Source organism: Amblyraja radiata, chromosome 6, assembly GCF_010909765.2.
Source record: "Amblyraja radiata isolate CabotCenter1 chromosome 6, sAmbRad1.1.pri, whole genome shotgun sequence".
Lineage (NCBI taxonomy): Eukaryota > Metazoa > Chordata > Chondrichthyes > Rajiformes > Rajidae > Amblyraja > Amblyraja radiata.
Window position 1 is genome coordinate 10476955 of NC_045961.1, and position 16376 is coordinate 10493330.

Sequence of the window (16376 nt, forward strand, 5' to 3'; positions counted from 1 at the left end):
ACTTTCAGATGTCTATAATTATTCCCACCAGGTGTTCCATCAGTCTTTACTATGTGCGTTTTCGATCTACTGACTTCGTTGTGTGCAGGGCCCTGGTGAGACCACACCTGGAGTATTGTGTGCAGTTTTGGTTTCCTTATTTGAGGAAGGACATTCTTGCTATTGAGGGAGTGCAGCTTAATAATAATAATAATGGATGGGATTTATATAGCGCCTTTCTAATACTCAAGGCGCTTTACATCGCATTATTCATTCACTCCTCAGTCACACTCGGTGGTGGTAAGCTACTTCTGTAGCCACAGCTGCCCTGGGGCAGACTGATGGAAGCGTGGCTGCCAATCTGCGCCTACGGCCCCTCCGACCACCACCAATCACTCACACACATTCACACACATTCACACACAGGCAAAGGTGGGTGAAGTGTCTTGCCCAAGGACACAACGACAGTATGCACTCCAAGCGGGATTCGAACCGGCTACCTTCCGGTTGCCAGCCGAACACTTAGCCCATTGTGCCATCTGTCGTCCCAAGTTTAGGTTCATTAAGTTAATTCCCAGGATGGCGGGACTGTCATATGATGAAAGAATGGAGCAACTGGGTTTGTAATGACTGGAATTTAGAAGGATAAGAGGGAATCATATTGAAATATAAAATTATTGTGGGATAAGGGATTGAAAATGCTGGATTAGACAGAAAATGCTGGATTAACTCAGCAGATCAGACAACATCTCTAGAGAATCTCTGGCGAATCCTTTTCTTCAGAGTTGCTGCCTGATCCATTGCGTTAATCCAGCATTTTGTGTCTCTTCAATTAATTAAAGTTTGTTGTATAATGTTTGCTTGTAAATATCTAACCTTGTGTTTAATTGTATATTGGGAAATATGATAGAGGGTACAATTTAAATTTGCAAGGTGATTTGTATGGGACTGTTACCTTCTTAGGGAAACCTATGCAACATATAGGAATGGGATTATGCCTTAAAAAAACAACTGATTGTACCATGTGGAATGACATTTGATAGATTGTTATATCAGCCACCACAGTTAGGTGAATGTGATTTCCATCAGTAAACAACGTTTATTGGTAGCTTTATTGGAGTCCTTGCCTGAATGAATAGCAACTGAAAATAGCCTCAGGGAAACACAGAAGCAGTTGACTGCAGTGATACACATCTTAGAATAAGATGTAGCTTTAAGGGAGCTTGAAAGTGATGGTAAGCCCCCGACCTTCCTGCTCTTGGCCTTTCTAATGACAGAAGGGCAGAGAGATGCGGTGAACCTAAGCTTGATAAGCTACTGGAATGCAGACAATATATGTCTTAGCCACAGCAATGGATGATGAGTTCAGTGGCAGAGGAATCAATTGAGCAAGCAACTCTCTCCTGAAAAATGCCCAGCCTTTTGAGTGTTGTCACAATTACACGCATGAGTTCCACCAAACAAATGATCAAAAAATCTTTGAACAAACTAAATTGTTCTTAGTTATAGGTAGACAAAAATGCTGGAGAATCTCAGCGGGTGAGGCAGCATCTATGGAGCGAAGGAAATGGGCAACGTTTCGGGTTGAGACCCTTCTTCAGACTGATGGGGGGGGCGGGAAGAAGAAAGGAAGAGGTGGAGCCAGTGGGCTGAGGGAGAGCTGAGAAGGGGAGGAGAAAGTAGGGACTACCTGAAATTAGAGAGAGTCAATGTTCATACCGCTGGGGTGCAAACTGACCAAGCAAACTATGAGGTGCTGCTCCTCCAATTTCCTGTGGTCCTCACTCTTGCCATGGAGGAGGCCCAGGACAGAAAGGTCGGATTCGGAATGGGAGGGGGAGTTGAAGTGCTGAGCCACCGGAATTCAGGTTGGTTATTGCGAACCGAGCGGAGCTGTTCGGCGAAGCAGTCATCAAGCCTATGCTTGGCCGATGTAGAGCAGCTGACATCTAGAACAGCGGATGCAATAGATGAGGTTGGAGAAGGTGCAGGTGAACCTCTGCTTAACCACTTTCTTTATTAGAATCACAGTTGTAAAGCAGGAATCATACTGCCAATTTCTGTCCTGCAGGATCCAACAACAATGCTATTAGGAATGATCTGATAATCTAAACTGGTTCTTCAGTCTGGAAATGTGGGGAAGTTGCTTTTCCAGCATTCTCTGTCTCTGAAGTGATAAAAAAAAACTCTTACCATATTTTAGAGAACAGAGGAGACTGATACCCTGCCATTTGGCCAATGTTTATCTTTCAGCCTACACCAACAAAACAAAATATATAGTTATTACCACATTGCTGATTAAGAAGTATTTTGTGTGGATATTCATCAGTTCATAAGTTCAGAATTTATCGGAGCAGAATTAGGCCATTCGGCCCATATGGCCCATATGGTCTATATGCCATTCAATCATGACTGATCTATTGTTCTCTCTCAACCCATTCTCCTGCCTTCTCCCCATAAACCATGACACCCATACTAATCAAGAATCTGTCAATCTCCACCTTAAAAATATCCCTTGACTTGGCTTCCGCTGCCATCAGCAGCAATGAATTCCAGATTCGTTATCTTCTGACTAAATAAATTCCTTCTCATCTCCTTTCTACAGGCAAGCCCATTAATCTGAGGCTATGGCCTCTGGTCCTAGACTCTCCCACAAGTGGAAACATCCTCTTCACATTCACTCTATTCACGCCTTTCACTATTTGGTCAGTTTATCCTTCATTCTTCTAAACTCCAGCGAGTACAGGCCCAATGCCTTCTAATGCTCATCATATGTCAGCACAATCATTCCTGGGATCATTCTTGTAAACCTCCTCTGGACCCTCTCCAATGCCGGCATATCTTTCCTCAGATATAGGGCCCAAAACTGCTCACAAAATTCCAAATGCCGTCTGGCAAGTGCCTTATAAAGCCTTAGCATAACATTCCTGTTTTTGTATTGTAACCATCTCAAAATAAATACGAGCATTGCATTCACCTTCCTTACTACCGATTCAACTTGCAAATTAACTTTTTGGGAACCCTGTTCCAGCACTCTCAAGTCCCTTTGCCTCTCCGATTTCTGAATTCTCTTCCTATTTACAAAATAGTCCATGCCTTCCTACTACCAAAATGCATGACTCCATGCTTTGCTTTGCTGCATTCCATCTGCCACTTATCAGCCCAATCTCCCAACCTGTCCAAGTAATTCTGCAGAGTCCCTGCTTTCTCTACACTGCCTGCCTCTCCACCTATCTTTGTATACTCTGCAAACTTGGCCACAAAGCCTTCAATCCCCTAATCCAAATCATTTATATACATCGCGAAGAGTAGCGGCTCCAGCACTGACCTCTTCAGAACACCGCTAGTCACTGGAGGCGAACCAGATAAAGCCCCCTTTATTGCCACACTTTGCCTTCTGCCTGTATTTGCCAGTATCTTCCCTCTGATACCATCAGTTCTCATATTCCTTAGCAGCCGTGGCACCTTTCAAAGGCCTTGTGAAAATCCAGTTAAACCACATCGACTGTCTTGCTATTTATATCCTCAAAGAATTCCATCATGTTCATCAGCCATGCTGACTTCGGACCAAATTACCGTGAGCTTAGAACTCAGAAACCTTGTCTTTTCTAATGGACTCTAAAGTCTCACCAACCACTGAAGTCAAGCTTCCACTATTCTGCCTCACACCCTTCTTGAACAGCGGGGTATTATTGCCAATTTTCCAATTGTCTCGACCCACTCCTGACTCCAGTGATTCTTGAAAAGATCACTACTGATGCCTCCACAATTTCTACAGCCACCTCTTTCTGAACCCTAGGGTGCAGTCAATCCAGTCTAGGTGACATCCACCTTCAGACTTTTCAGCTTCCCAAGCACCTTCTCCCTTAATAGCCTCTCCAATAACTTCCATCCCCTGACTCTCTTGAATTGATGTCTTCCACTGTGAAGGCTGATGCATTTTCTTTATTCCCCATTATCACTTCTCTGGCATCATTTTCCTATGATCCAATATCCACTCTTGCCTTTTTCTTATTTATGAGGAAACTTTTGTTATCCTCTGATATTATTGGCTCGCTTACTTTCGAAAACTGCAGTTTGCCTACTGCCACAACAGATCAACGGTGGATGCGATCTCGCTGGCTCTCCACTTCGCTCTGGACCACTTGGACAACAAAAACTCATATGTCAGGCTGTGATTCATTGATTACAGCTCGGCATTTAATACAATCATCCCCTCCAAGCTCGTTACCAAGCTCTCAGATCTGGGTCTCTGCGCATCTCTCTGCAATTGGATCCTCGACTTCCTCATCCACAGACCACAGACTGTCCGTATTGGTGGAAAAGTGTCAGCCTCAATAACAATCAGCACGGGAGCACCTCAAGGCTGCGTGCTCAGCCCCCTGCTGTACTCACTCTATACTTATGACTGCGTAGCCAGTCATAGTGCGAACTCCATCATCAAGTTTGCTGATGACACCACTGTTGTGGGACGTATCACTGATAGGGACGAGTCAGAGTATAGAAGAGAGATCGACTGACTGACCAAATGGTGCCAGCACAATAACCTGGCCCTCAACACCAACAAAACCAAGGAACTGATTGTGGACTTTGGAAGGGGTAGGATGGGGACCCACAGTCCCATTTATATCAACGGGTTGATGGTGGAGGGGGTCAAGAGCTTCAAATTCCTGGGCATGCATATTTCTGAAGATCTCTCCTGGTCCGAGAACACTGATGCGATTATAAAGAAAGGACATCAGCGCCTCTACTTCCTGAGAAGATTACGGAGAGTCGGTATGTCAAGGAGGACTCTCTCTAACCTCTACAGGTGCACAGTAGAGAGCATGCTGACCGGTTGCATGCTGGCTTGGTTTGGCAACTTGAGCGCCCAGGAGCGAAAAATACTACAAAAAGTAGTAAACACTGTCGTCCATCATCGGCTCTGATCTCCCTACCATCGAGGGGATTTATCGCAGTCGCTGCCTCAAAAAGGCTGGCAGCATCATCAAGGACCCACACCATCCTGGCCACACACTCATCTCCCTGCTACCTTCAGGTAGAAGGTACATGAGCCAGAGGACTGCAACGTCCAGGTTCAGGAATAGCTACTTCCCCACAGCCATCAGGCTATTAAACTCAACTGAAACAAAACTCTGAACATTAATAGACCATTATCTGTTTATTTGCACCTTATCTGTTTATTTATTCATGTGTGTATATATTTATATAATGGTATATGGACACACTGATCTGTTCTGTAGTCATGCCTACTATATTCTGTTGTGCTGAAGCAAAGCAAGAATTTCATTGTCGTCTCTGGGACACATGATAATAAACTGTCTTGAATCTTGTATTTAATCTTTTCTTCCCATATTGCCTTTATAGTTTCCTTCTGTTGTTTTTTAAAAGCTTCCCAATTCTCCAGCTTCCCTCTAATCCTCGCAATGTTATACGCCTTCTCTATTAGTTTTATGTTGTCTTCCCTTGTCAGCCATGGTCATCTCATTCTCCCATTAGAGTCTTTCTTCCTCTTTGGAATGAAAAGATCCTGCATCTTCTGAATTGTTCCCAGAATATCCTGTCATTCCTGTTCCACCATCATTCCTGCTATAATCCCTTCCCAGTCAACTTTAGTCAGCTCCTCCCTCTAGTCACCTTTGCTCAACGAAAATATGGACATATCCAATTTCATATTCTCTCAAATTACAGGTTGAATTTTATCATATTATGGTCACTACCTCCTGGTGGTTCCTTTACCTTAAGCCTTCCTCATCAAATCCGTTCAATACACAATATCAATCCAGAATTGCCTTTTCCCCAGTAGGTTCTACTACATGCTGTTCTAAGAAACCATTTCGTAGGCACTCTACAAATTCCTTCTCTTGGAACAATCGGATTTTCAGGACCAATCTGATTTTCACAGTCTACCTGCATATTGAAATCCCCCACGACCACCATACATGCACCATTCTCACATGCCAATTATTTTTCCTGATGTTACTTGCACCCTACTGTTTGGGGGCCTATAAATGACACCCATCAGAGTCTTTTCACTATTGCAGTTTCTCAGCTCTACCCACAAGGACACAACATCTTTTGATCATATGTCACCCTTGCTGAATTTAATTCCTTACCAGAAGAGCTAAGCCCACCTGTCTGTCTTTTCGATAGGATGTGTAACTTTGGATATTCAGCTCCCAGCTTCCCTTGTCAGTGAGGCTGGGAGTGAGATTCTCTCTCAGCCACATCTTTGTAATACCCAGAATGTTGTACCTACCAATTTCTAATTGTTCTGCAAGCTCATCCACTTATAATACGTGCATTACCACCCTTCTTCTCACATCGGTCCCAACTTTACCTGACCTGCCTTTTATCCCTTTTTAAACTTCCTATCCTATTACTTATGGAGACTTCCTTAACATTGTAACAGTGACACACTTGAACAGAACTTCACTGGGTATGAAGCAGTGCGAAATGAACTGGTCATGTTAAGCCCAATTAGAAAATAGGAATGTTTCTTTCTTTGTGGAGAAATAGGAGAAAAGAAGTGTGCCAGACCCAGATAAAATGAGTTAGATATGTTAAATCATTATAAAACAAAAGCCCTTGCTGACACTGTGACTTCACCATCATTAACAGAAAATGTTGCACAGGGAATTCCAGGATTTGGACCGAACAACAATAGGGACCAGCAATATACTTAGGAGCAGGTATGGTAAAACTTGGAAGGGAACCTGCAGGGGGTGATCATTCCATGTGCTGATGCCCTTGCCCTTCTTGGGTGATGAGGGCAAGAGTTTGCGTAGTGCCATCTGGGTAACCTGAGCCGTGATTTTGTAGATGGTACAATTGTAAAAGCTGTGTTATGGTGATTAGAATCATAGAGTCATAGAGTGCTACAGTGTGGAAACAGGCCCTTCAGTCCAACTTGCCCACACCGGCCAACATGTCCCAGCTACACTAGTCCCACCTGCCCGAGTTTGGTCCATATCCCTCTAAAGCTGTCTACCCATGTACCTGTCTAACTGCTTCATAAATGATGGGATAGTCCCTGCCTCAACTACCTCCTCTGGCAGCTTGTTCCATACACCAACTGCCCTTTGTGTGAAAAAGTTACTCCTCGGATTCCTATTAATTCTTTTCCCCTTCACCTTAAATCTATGTCCTCTGGTTCTTGATTCCCCTACTCTGGACAAGAGACTTTGTGCATCTACCCGATCTATTCCTCTCATTATATTATACACTCATGATTGAGGGAATTAATGTTAAGGTGGTTGAGAGGGTGCCAGTCAAGCATGCTGCATTGTCCTGATGGTGTGAAGACTCTTGAGTTGTTGGCACAGCATCCGCCCAACCAAGTGAAGAATATTTCAACACATTCCTGATGTGTGTCTTGTAGATGGTCGAACAGATTTGGGTGTAAAAATGTGAGTCGTACCACAGGATACAAAGCTTCGAACCTTACCTTACAACTATGGCTTTTAGGTGGTTAGTACAATTTAATTTATCATCAATACCTCTAGGTAGTCAAGATCACTTTTGAATGGCAAGCGAAGAACAATGGATTCTCTCATTCTGAAGATGGCTATCAATTAGCACTTTTGTGGTGCAAATGTTACCGGATATCAACCCATGACTGATGTTATCCAGGTCTTGCTGCATGCAGACATGGGCTACTATTTTTCATGGCGAAGATGTGAATGAAATTGAACATTGTGAAATCATCAGTAACCATCCCCACATCACGATGGAAGGAAGGTCATTGAACAGCTGAACATGGTTGGGCCTACAACATTGACCTAAGGAATTCCAGTAGAGATGTCCAGGAGGTGGGAGTATTGACATGTGATAATCAAAACCATCTTTCTTTATCTAAAATGTGATATTAATCATTGGAGTGTTTCCCTTAGTTTCAGTTTCATCATGGGTCATTGATGCCATACTAGTTCATTGATTTCAGATTTTTGCTCTTTTATCCATGTTCAATCAAAACTGTGATGTGGTCCTGATGAATCTTAAACTGGGCATTGTCAATCAATCAATAATACTTTTTTGTCACATTTACCCAGATACTGTGAAACTCTTTGTTTGCGAACAGCTCAGTAAAATCTTATTATATGTAAGCACAATCATGTTCAGTACAAGAGTGCAATGATTACAGTATAGTGCAAGAATAGTAGATTACACTAAGGAAGTACACAAAGAGTCGCCATGTTTCCAGTGCCAAGTTTTAAAGTTCTTAAAACAAAATAATTGTAAAATATTGAGTAAAAATAGTGAATCGATGCAACTTTAAATAGTTGCCATTGGCAGTTTCCACTAGTTTGATGATTGAAAGAAAACTGATTGGGCAATAATTTGTTGGATTAAATGTGTCCCGCTTTTTGTGAAAGGTACATGCCTGGATAATTGTTCACATTGCCGGCTGGACGCCAGTGGTGTTCCTTTATTGGAATATTTCTGGCTAGTGGCACAAGAAGTTTTGGAACTCGGGTCTTCAATACCACAGCTATTGTCTGTCTGCTCTAGTAGTCTTTACTGTGTCAAATATAGAGATAAGAGATGAGTCAAACCTCAATGTTAATATGGGTAGTTCGGCTGCAATGCAAGTTTTGACAATGCAAATTGGATAGAACGTGATTGATGAATTACGGAACTTTGTTTTACGTGAGACAAATTGTTCATGATGTGTGGCTCAGTGGTTCAGTGGTAGAACTGCTGCCTCACAGGGCCAGAGACTCGGGTATGATCCTGACTACGGATGCTGTCTGTGTGGAGTTTGTACTGTCTCCCTGAGACCAAGTGAGTTTTCTCCAGGTGCTCTGATTTTCTCCTACATTCCAGACATGCAGGTTTGTCGGTTAATTGGCTTCTGCAAATTGTCCCAAGCATGTAGAAAGTGGGATAACATAGAACTAGTGTTCGGGTGATCGATGGTCGACGTAGACTAGGTTGGCTGAAGGGCCTGTTTCCACTCTTTATCTCTAAACTAAACTAATGTGAATTCAAATGGGACACTTAAAAATTATTTTGACTGTCGTTTTTTTTATTTTTTGTCTCGTTTGAACGTAGTTTAAAGTGCTTTTTTTTAAAACTGGGTATGTGTGTGGGGGTGGGGGGTGGGGAAACTTTTAAAATCTTTCCTCTGCACGGAGAACCCGACCTTTTCTCTGTCGGGTCTCTGTTGTCGTTGGGGCCTAGCACTGTGGAGCGGCCTCCAACCGGAACGACCTGGGGCTCCAGTCCCGGAGCCTGGGGACTTACCCACCGAGTTCGGAGTGGGAGGAGCTGTGGTGGCACGCGGCTGTGACCCGACCCCGGTGATTTGGAGGCTCCAACCGCAGGTCTGGTGGACGGTGACACCGGGAGCCCGCGGGTCCCTTCTGGGAGACCGCTTTTCGGGGCTTCCGCAACGGCGACTTCTCCCGCCCGAGTTGCGGGATTGAAAATTACCTGGAGCGGGACCTTACATCGCCCGGCGCGGCTTTAAATGGCCGCGGGACTTGCTAGCGCCCAACACCAAGACCCGGAGCGCGGCCTTGCATCGCCCGGCGCGGCTTTAATGGCCGCGGGACACTTACCATCGCCCGCCGGGGGCTTTGACTCTGACATCGGGAGGAGAATGAGGAGTGCATGGGAGAGATAAGACTTTGCCTTCCATCACAGTGAGGAGGAGATTCACTGTGATGGATGTTTGTGTAAATTGTGTTGTGTCTTGGTTCTTTTTCTTGTGTGTATGACTGCAGAAACCAAATTTTGTTGAGGTTCAAATGACAACAAATAAATTGTATTGTATTGTTGTAAGCAAAAAAAAGTGTCCAGGAAAATAATATTTCCATGTTGTTTCTCTGCAGTATTCAGACTCCATTGTCTCTTGAGATCACAGCTGCTAATTCCACTGTGGGTGACCACTGATATTGGCAGGTGATTGCTTCTTTTAGATTTAGTTTAATCTAGAGATACAGTGCAGAAACAGGCCCTTCGGCCCACCGAGTCTGCACCGACCAGCGATCCCTGCACATTAACACTATCCTACACACAATAGGGACAATTTACATTTATACCAAGCCAATTAACCTACAAACTTGCATGTCTTTGGAGTGTGGGAGGAAACCGAAGATCTCGGAGAAATCCCATGCGGTCACAGTGAGAACATACAAACTCCGTACCCGTAGTTGGGATCGAACCTGGGTTTCTGGTGCTGTAAGCGCTGTGAGGCAGCAACTCTATCGCTGCACCACCGTGCCACCCTTTCATTGACACCTGTGCAATATTACTCTATTAAATTACGTAACATACAGCCTGTTGCATTTTTTTAAACTTGCAGTAGTAACAAAAATAAACTTAAAGTCATCAAAAAAAATTATTTTTCAAAGTCTTCCTAAAGAATAATAACTTTGTTATTGCAAGTCTGAAACTCTCTAGCTCGCGCACCGTTTTCCCCAAAGACGTAATTGTCTTTATAACACAATGTTCTGAACACAAGGTTGCTTAGGAATGCAACTATCATGTTATAGCAGAACTACCCGTGTTTCTCCCTCGTGTTCAATTTGTTTTGACAATATATATTTGAAGTATTTTATAATTTTCCAAAAGGATTGACATGTGTTGCAATATTTTGCCAGTTTTTGCATATTGGCCCTGTCCCACTGTACGTGTTCATTCAAGTGTTTAAAAAAAATCAAACTCGTGTGAAGCATGTAGAATGAACGTAGCGGGTACATCGGAGCTCGGGGACGTCTCTTAGCAGCTCGTAATGCTAACGTTAGGTACTCGGGAAATGCGGTAAGCTCGGGAAGACTCGTGAAGATTTTTCAACATGTTGAAAAATGTCCATGAGAGCCCCGAGTACCGACAAGCGGCCATTACCATAAATCTCCGAGTTCGAATCAGGGCAAACTCGGGAGAACTCTTTGAGTGAACTCGTACGTTTTTTAGTATGTTTTAAAGTGTGTATTTTGTGTTTCTTAGTGTGTTTTGTGTGGGGGGTGGTGTGGGGGGGGTGAGGGGGAAACCGCTTCGGTCGCCTCCTCCATGGAGAGGCGACTTTTTCCAGGTCGCCTCCCCCGTGGCCTAACATCAAGGATCGACGCGGCCTTTCCCGGAGACGCGCCCGGGGCTTCAGCGGCGGGCGCAGCGTGGACTCTCGGCGTGGAGCGGGCGACCCTCGCTGGGGCTCGCTGGAGGGGAGCACTCCGTTTCGCTGGCCCGGGGCAGCCGGCAGCCTGAAGTTGCAGCCTGAAGCCGCGGTCTGCAGAGCTCCAGCTGGTGCGGCGTCTACAGCCCGGGATCTCACGTTGGGGACCCGGGGGAAGAAGAAGCCATCACTGCCGGCCCGCGGCCAACTTCTACCGCGGGTGCGGCATGGACTTACCATCACCCCTGGAGGGGAGCTTCGACCACCGGCCCTGCAGTCTACGGTGCTTCTGGCTGCGGCGGGGACTTTAAATCTCGACCGCCGGCCTGCGGCCTACAACAATCTAAAGCCGCGGTCTCCAGTGAGGAAGAGCCGATCCTGGACTGACTGGACTCTGGTCCTGTACACGGGGGGGAAATGGAGGAGGACTGGCCAAATTTTTGTGCCTTCCACCACAGTGATGAATGCTGTGGTGGATGTTTGTGTTACAGTTTTATTGTGTGTTCTTTATTATTGTACTGCTGCTGACAACCCAAATTTCCACCAACCCTGGTTGTGTGGCAAATAAATTATATCTATCTATCTACAGTGGGACAGGGCTTTATGTATTCACATTGTATTCACAGTTTATCCATATTGTGGATGTTAGTTTCAGTCACATTCTGTAGTACTGACAAAATAGATAGATTTTCCACTTCATCCTCTGGGGATCATCTAAAGAATCATAATCAGGTGGGCTTTATAGAGTAAAGTTATCTGCTCATTTATTTGCTGAACAAAGCTGTGAAGATAGACACAAAAAGCTGGTGTAACTCAGCGGGACAGGCAGCATCTCTGGAGAGAAGGAATGGGTGACGTATTGGACTGAGACCTTACTTCAGACTCTGAGAGTGAAGATTGAAACATACATGGCTGTGGTAGCGAAAAGCTGCTGAAAAAATATTCTTGGGTGCGGTACAAAAAAAATCACAGTTTGATGAGCCAATGGAGAGCTTAGTGATGATGACTGTGGTGAGAATAAATGAACTAATTATCCAGCTAAATAACAAATGAGGGTGTAAGTAAATCCAGACGAGTGCTCTGCTGTATGAATTATTCATGCACTAATCTATTCCCAACCCTTTCGCCAAAGTGGTGAGGGCACTACGAGCAGTTTGAAGGACAAGAGCCCACAAAATAACCATTTATAGCTTTAACTGGCCAACTGAAATCCTTGACAGAAAATGCCAAGCCAATATTAATGGAGCCTTCAGCCTAAAACCAGATTGGGTTAATTTCTCCACTCCCGAGGTATCAACAGTTCATGAACCACGGTGATTTAGTGAATTTATGAAAGCAGCTTTGCAAATGATTAACACAAGTTGGAAACACAACACCCTTTGCTGCTGCTGGAGAACTGTTGGCCTCGCAATGTAACTTTCGTAAATTCTCAGTTTACAAATTGCCTCATCTCTTCCTTATTTGCAGAATTATTCATCTTCATCCCCCTTGTGATGGGGCAGGAGTTTGTGTGTGTTGTCTAGAAATTCTATCACATAACATAGTGCAATAGGAATTTTAACAGCATATACTGCTAAACAGATTTGGATAGTTTATACTCTAGGGATACTCTTGTGGAATTATGTTCCATGTTTGTATGGCAGTTATACCAAATGGCATAAGCTACTCACTCTGATTTGAGATCCGTGTGGATATTAACCACTTAAATGGATGTTAATTGGAAAGTTGAGTCCGGGAGATGAGCTAGATTTTACTTCGGAGTCACGTGAGTGACTACGTGAAGAGCCCGCTCAGCACACATGCGCGTCATTGCGATCACGCAGGCAACAGCGACGCAGCGGGAGTCAGGCGCTCCCGCTACAAGCCTGAAGGAAAGGACCGTCAGGTAAGTACTTACCTTCAGTTTAAACTAGCGACTTTGCGTTTGTTTTTGCTCCAGGGGGAGCAAAGCAGCAGAGGGAAGCGGCCCCCGTTCGACTCCAGGGAAGGAGCCGACAGTGGAATGGGGAGAGACGGCACCGGGACCGCACACGCTGCGGTCCACAGACACGGGTGCTGCGCCGATGCCCAGTCCGCTAAAACAGCTGTCTGACCAACAGCAGCGGACTGGAGGGAAATTTAAAAACCGGCCGGCACCCCTGCAGACTCCCGACAAGGAGACTCGCCGCCCGAGAACCGCTGAAATGCCGCCCGAAAACGGCAGACAGCCTCTAACAGCAAGGTCAGGACCAACCTCAGGCTGGAGACAGACACGGAAGATGGAATCAACACTTCAAACAAGAAACAAGAGCGTCTGTTTCTCCAAGCCAGAGGAAGGTCATGGAGCTAAAAACTCCAGCGAGACTTGCCTCAGGAGCAGGGGCAAGTCCACCAAGGGAGCATAACACTCCCACTCCAGTGCCTAACAGCATTGGCCATCTCCCTTGTCGAGGGATTGATGGGGACCAGACTGGACTGGTCAAGAAGATGGGTCACTGGCAGAAGTTTATCGGGAGTATGCTTGAGGTACAGGATCAGGAAGAGCTGCTGGGTGTGGCCGCTATGTGGCTCCACCACTAGCGAGATGGCTTTTCAGTCTCAACTGATGGCCAGCTTACTACCTGTTCTTTTCAAAAAACCTCTCCAAGACAGGTAATAATAATAATAATGGATGGGATTTATATAGCGCCTTTCTAATACTCAAGGCGCTTTACATCGCATTATTCATTCACTCCTCAGTCACACTCGGTGGTGGTAAGCTACTTCTGTAGCCACAGCTGCCCTGGGGCAGACTGACGGAAGCGTGGCTACCAATCTGCGCCTACGGCCCCTCCGACCACCACCAATCACTCACACACATTCACACACATTCACACACATTCACACACAGGCAAAGGTGGGTGAAGTGTCTTGCCCAAGGACACAACGACAGTATGCACTCCAAGCGGGATTCGAACCGGCTACCTTCCGGTTGCCAGCCGAACACTTAGCCCATTGTGCCATCTGTCGTCCCTGAGTAGTCATGAGGTGTTGGATTCATCACGCCTCCCCTAAATTGCATTTACTCAAAGTGCCCACCGTTATTGGGGGGTACATTGAGCATAGCTTTAAAACCCAAATATCTTAAAATGCGTTTGGTATCCCTGACGTCGGTTATCATTTCGCATGCTCATTTCAGAGGGACAGGGTAGTATGGCAAAACACCTGACCCTACTGCTTGCAGTGCTCCGCAACTTCTTAGGAAGTTATAAAACCTGCCCTCAACTTAAAAAATTACAGGACTGTGAGAATGCCGACCTCTCAACCACAGATCCTGCTAGCTGGCTAAGTTATCAAACCAAGCCTAAAAAACTGGAGAAGTATCCAAAATTCGACATCTAGAGGGCAGGGTCTGGAATGAGCACCACACGAAACCAGCAGCAGTGCCTCTACGCGTCCACCAGTAGGCGTCCACCTAATAGTACTGGTGTAAGCTCGGGGCCCGCATGCCAACCTCCAGTAAGCCCTGTTTTTTCGGGCCAGGGTCCAGATCGGGCCCCCTGGAAAAATGTGCCACCCCCAACAACACCATCCCTACGGACAAGGAACCGGAAACCGAAGAGATGAACACACCACGGAACAACAGTGAAATAAGATAAGTATGGTTCCTGCCATCACACAAAAGATGAAGGGTTTGTACTAACAAAGCATTCAAGGATAAAATTAAATTAGATCCCATCCTGCTCGGCCTTTTGGCTAAGATTAGTAGTAACTGCCTTATCAGTTTATATCTGATATGTCCCTTCCCAGGGACCATACAATACCAGTACAGCATGCACCCTAGGGGTCTACCCTCCCACTAATAAGAACATGAGGGACTAGCAACTGGGGGTAATAATTATACAGGGGTCATATAGAAGCCTATATGAACCTTTGGTACCAACTAACCAAGATGGCAATGTCGCCATCATTGATATCAAGGGGTCATAATAAACCCAGTATGAACCTTTGGCTCTAAAAATCCCAACATGGTATATGTCACACCGTCATTGACTTGCCACTTGAGTATCTCGCCAGGCCACGCTTGGAATATTGAAACTGCCAACCTTTCATTCCAAGCATACTTAATGGTAGACATCAACTTAAAAGATGCATACTATTCAGTACCCATTCAAAAAACTTGGAGATAACTTGGCAGTATTAATTATCGACTATGGCTATTACAGCCAAACTGGTTCCAGATATTCTAACCAGCCCTGGCTATATTAAGGAACTATCGTCATGGCAAGTTCCAATGATATTAACGACGACTAATCCATGGGTATAGCTATCACAGCTTTCGCTATTATTCTTTTAGCCGAGCTTGTCATGCAATCCAGATAGATCTACGATTGAAACCATCGCTCTCAGCCTTGACTAAGATCAAACGGAGTATCTGTTGTTGTTAGTTCTATTTTGACTCGTCCCTTATCAAGGGACCATATATCAATTGATTTGGAACAGGGAGATGGGGAGGGGCTTGCTCCGTCCACTCCATGCATCAACCAGTATTGTAGTACCTTGAAATATAAATCCTCTACTGTTGACTATTTGGTATTCAACACTCTACCCACTTACCTTTAACTTGGCATAGGAGAGTCAGTATGACACAACCTGTAACAATGAATGGTATCTACCTACCATTCAACAGTGGCAAGAGTATTGGGAGTTAGTAGCAGCTGTTCCAGCTACTTAACTTGAACCTTCCATTAAGGCTAGGTGCTAATGTTTAAACTACCCTCACCCAAAACATGGTGGCATATGGACTAATCACGAGTCGTCATCACTAGGCGTAAAACCTAGTTTGTAAATTTAGAGTACACTCTATTGGCAAAGCATATTATCCTGCAGTGCACCATTTTGCATGTTCGTTTATAATTAACAACATCACAGTAGTGACATACACAAACCACTTGGGCAGAATAAATCGATATCATGTGACATTTATTTAACAATTGGAAACTACAGGTCGTCAAAAATATACGACCATCAGCAAACTTACCTACTAGGTGAGCTAAATACTGTAAACAGACATATTAAACCCAAGTATTGCTGGAATTACAAAGCAATATGGAACACCCGATATCGATTTCACTGTATTCAATTGAATTCTCCACGTGCCGATGTATGTCGCAATAAACCAAATTTGAGGCAGGGGCAATGAATTCATTCCCACTGAATTAGGAAGCGTGAGGGGGGAATCTAATCTATGTTTTCCCCTTTTTTCCTACCTCATCAGGTACTACGGCCTCATCAGTCGGGTACTACGCACATGCCACGA

General features: G+C 44.8%; 1 pseudogene; it reads left to right on the forward strand.

Moving 5' to 3' along the window:
* Positions 1–15455: 15455 nt before the first annotated feature.
* On the forward strand, positions 15456–15634 carry LOC116974764 (annotated as a pseudogene).
* The last annotated feature ends 742 nt before the right edge of the window (positions 15635–16376 follow it).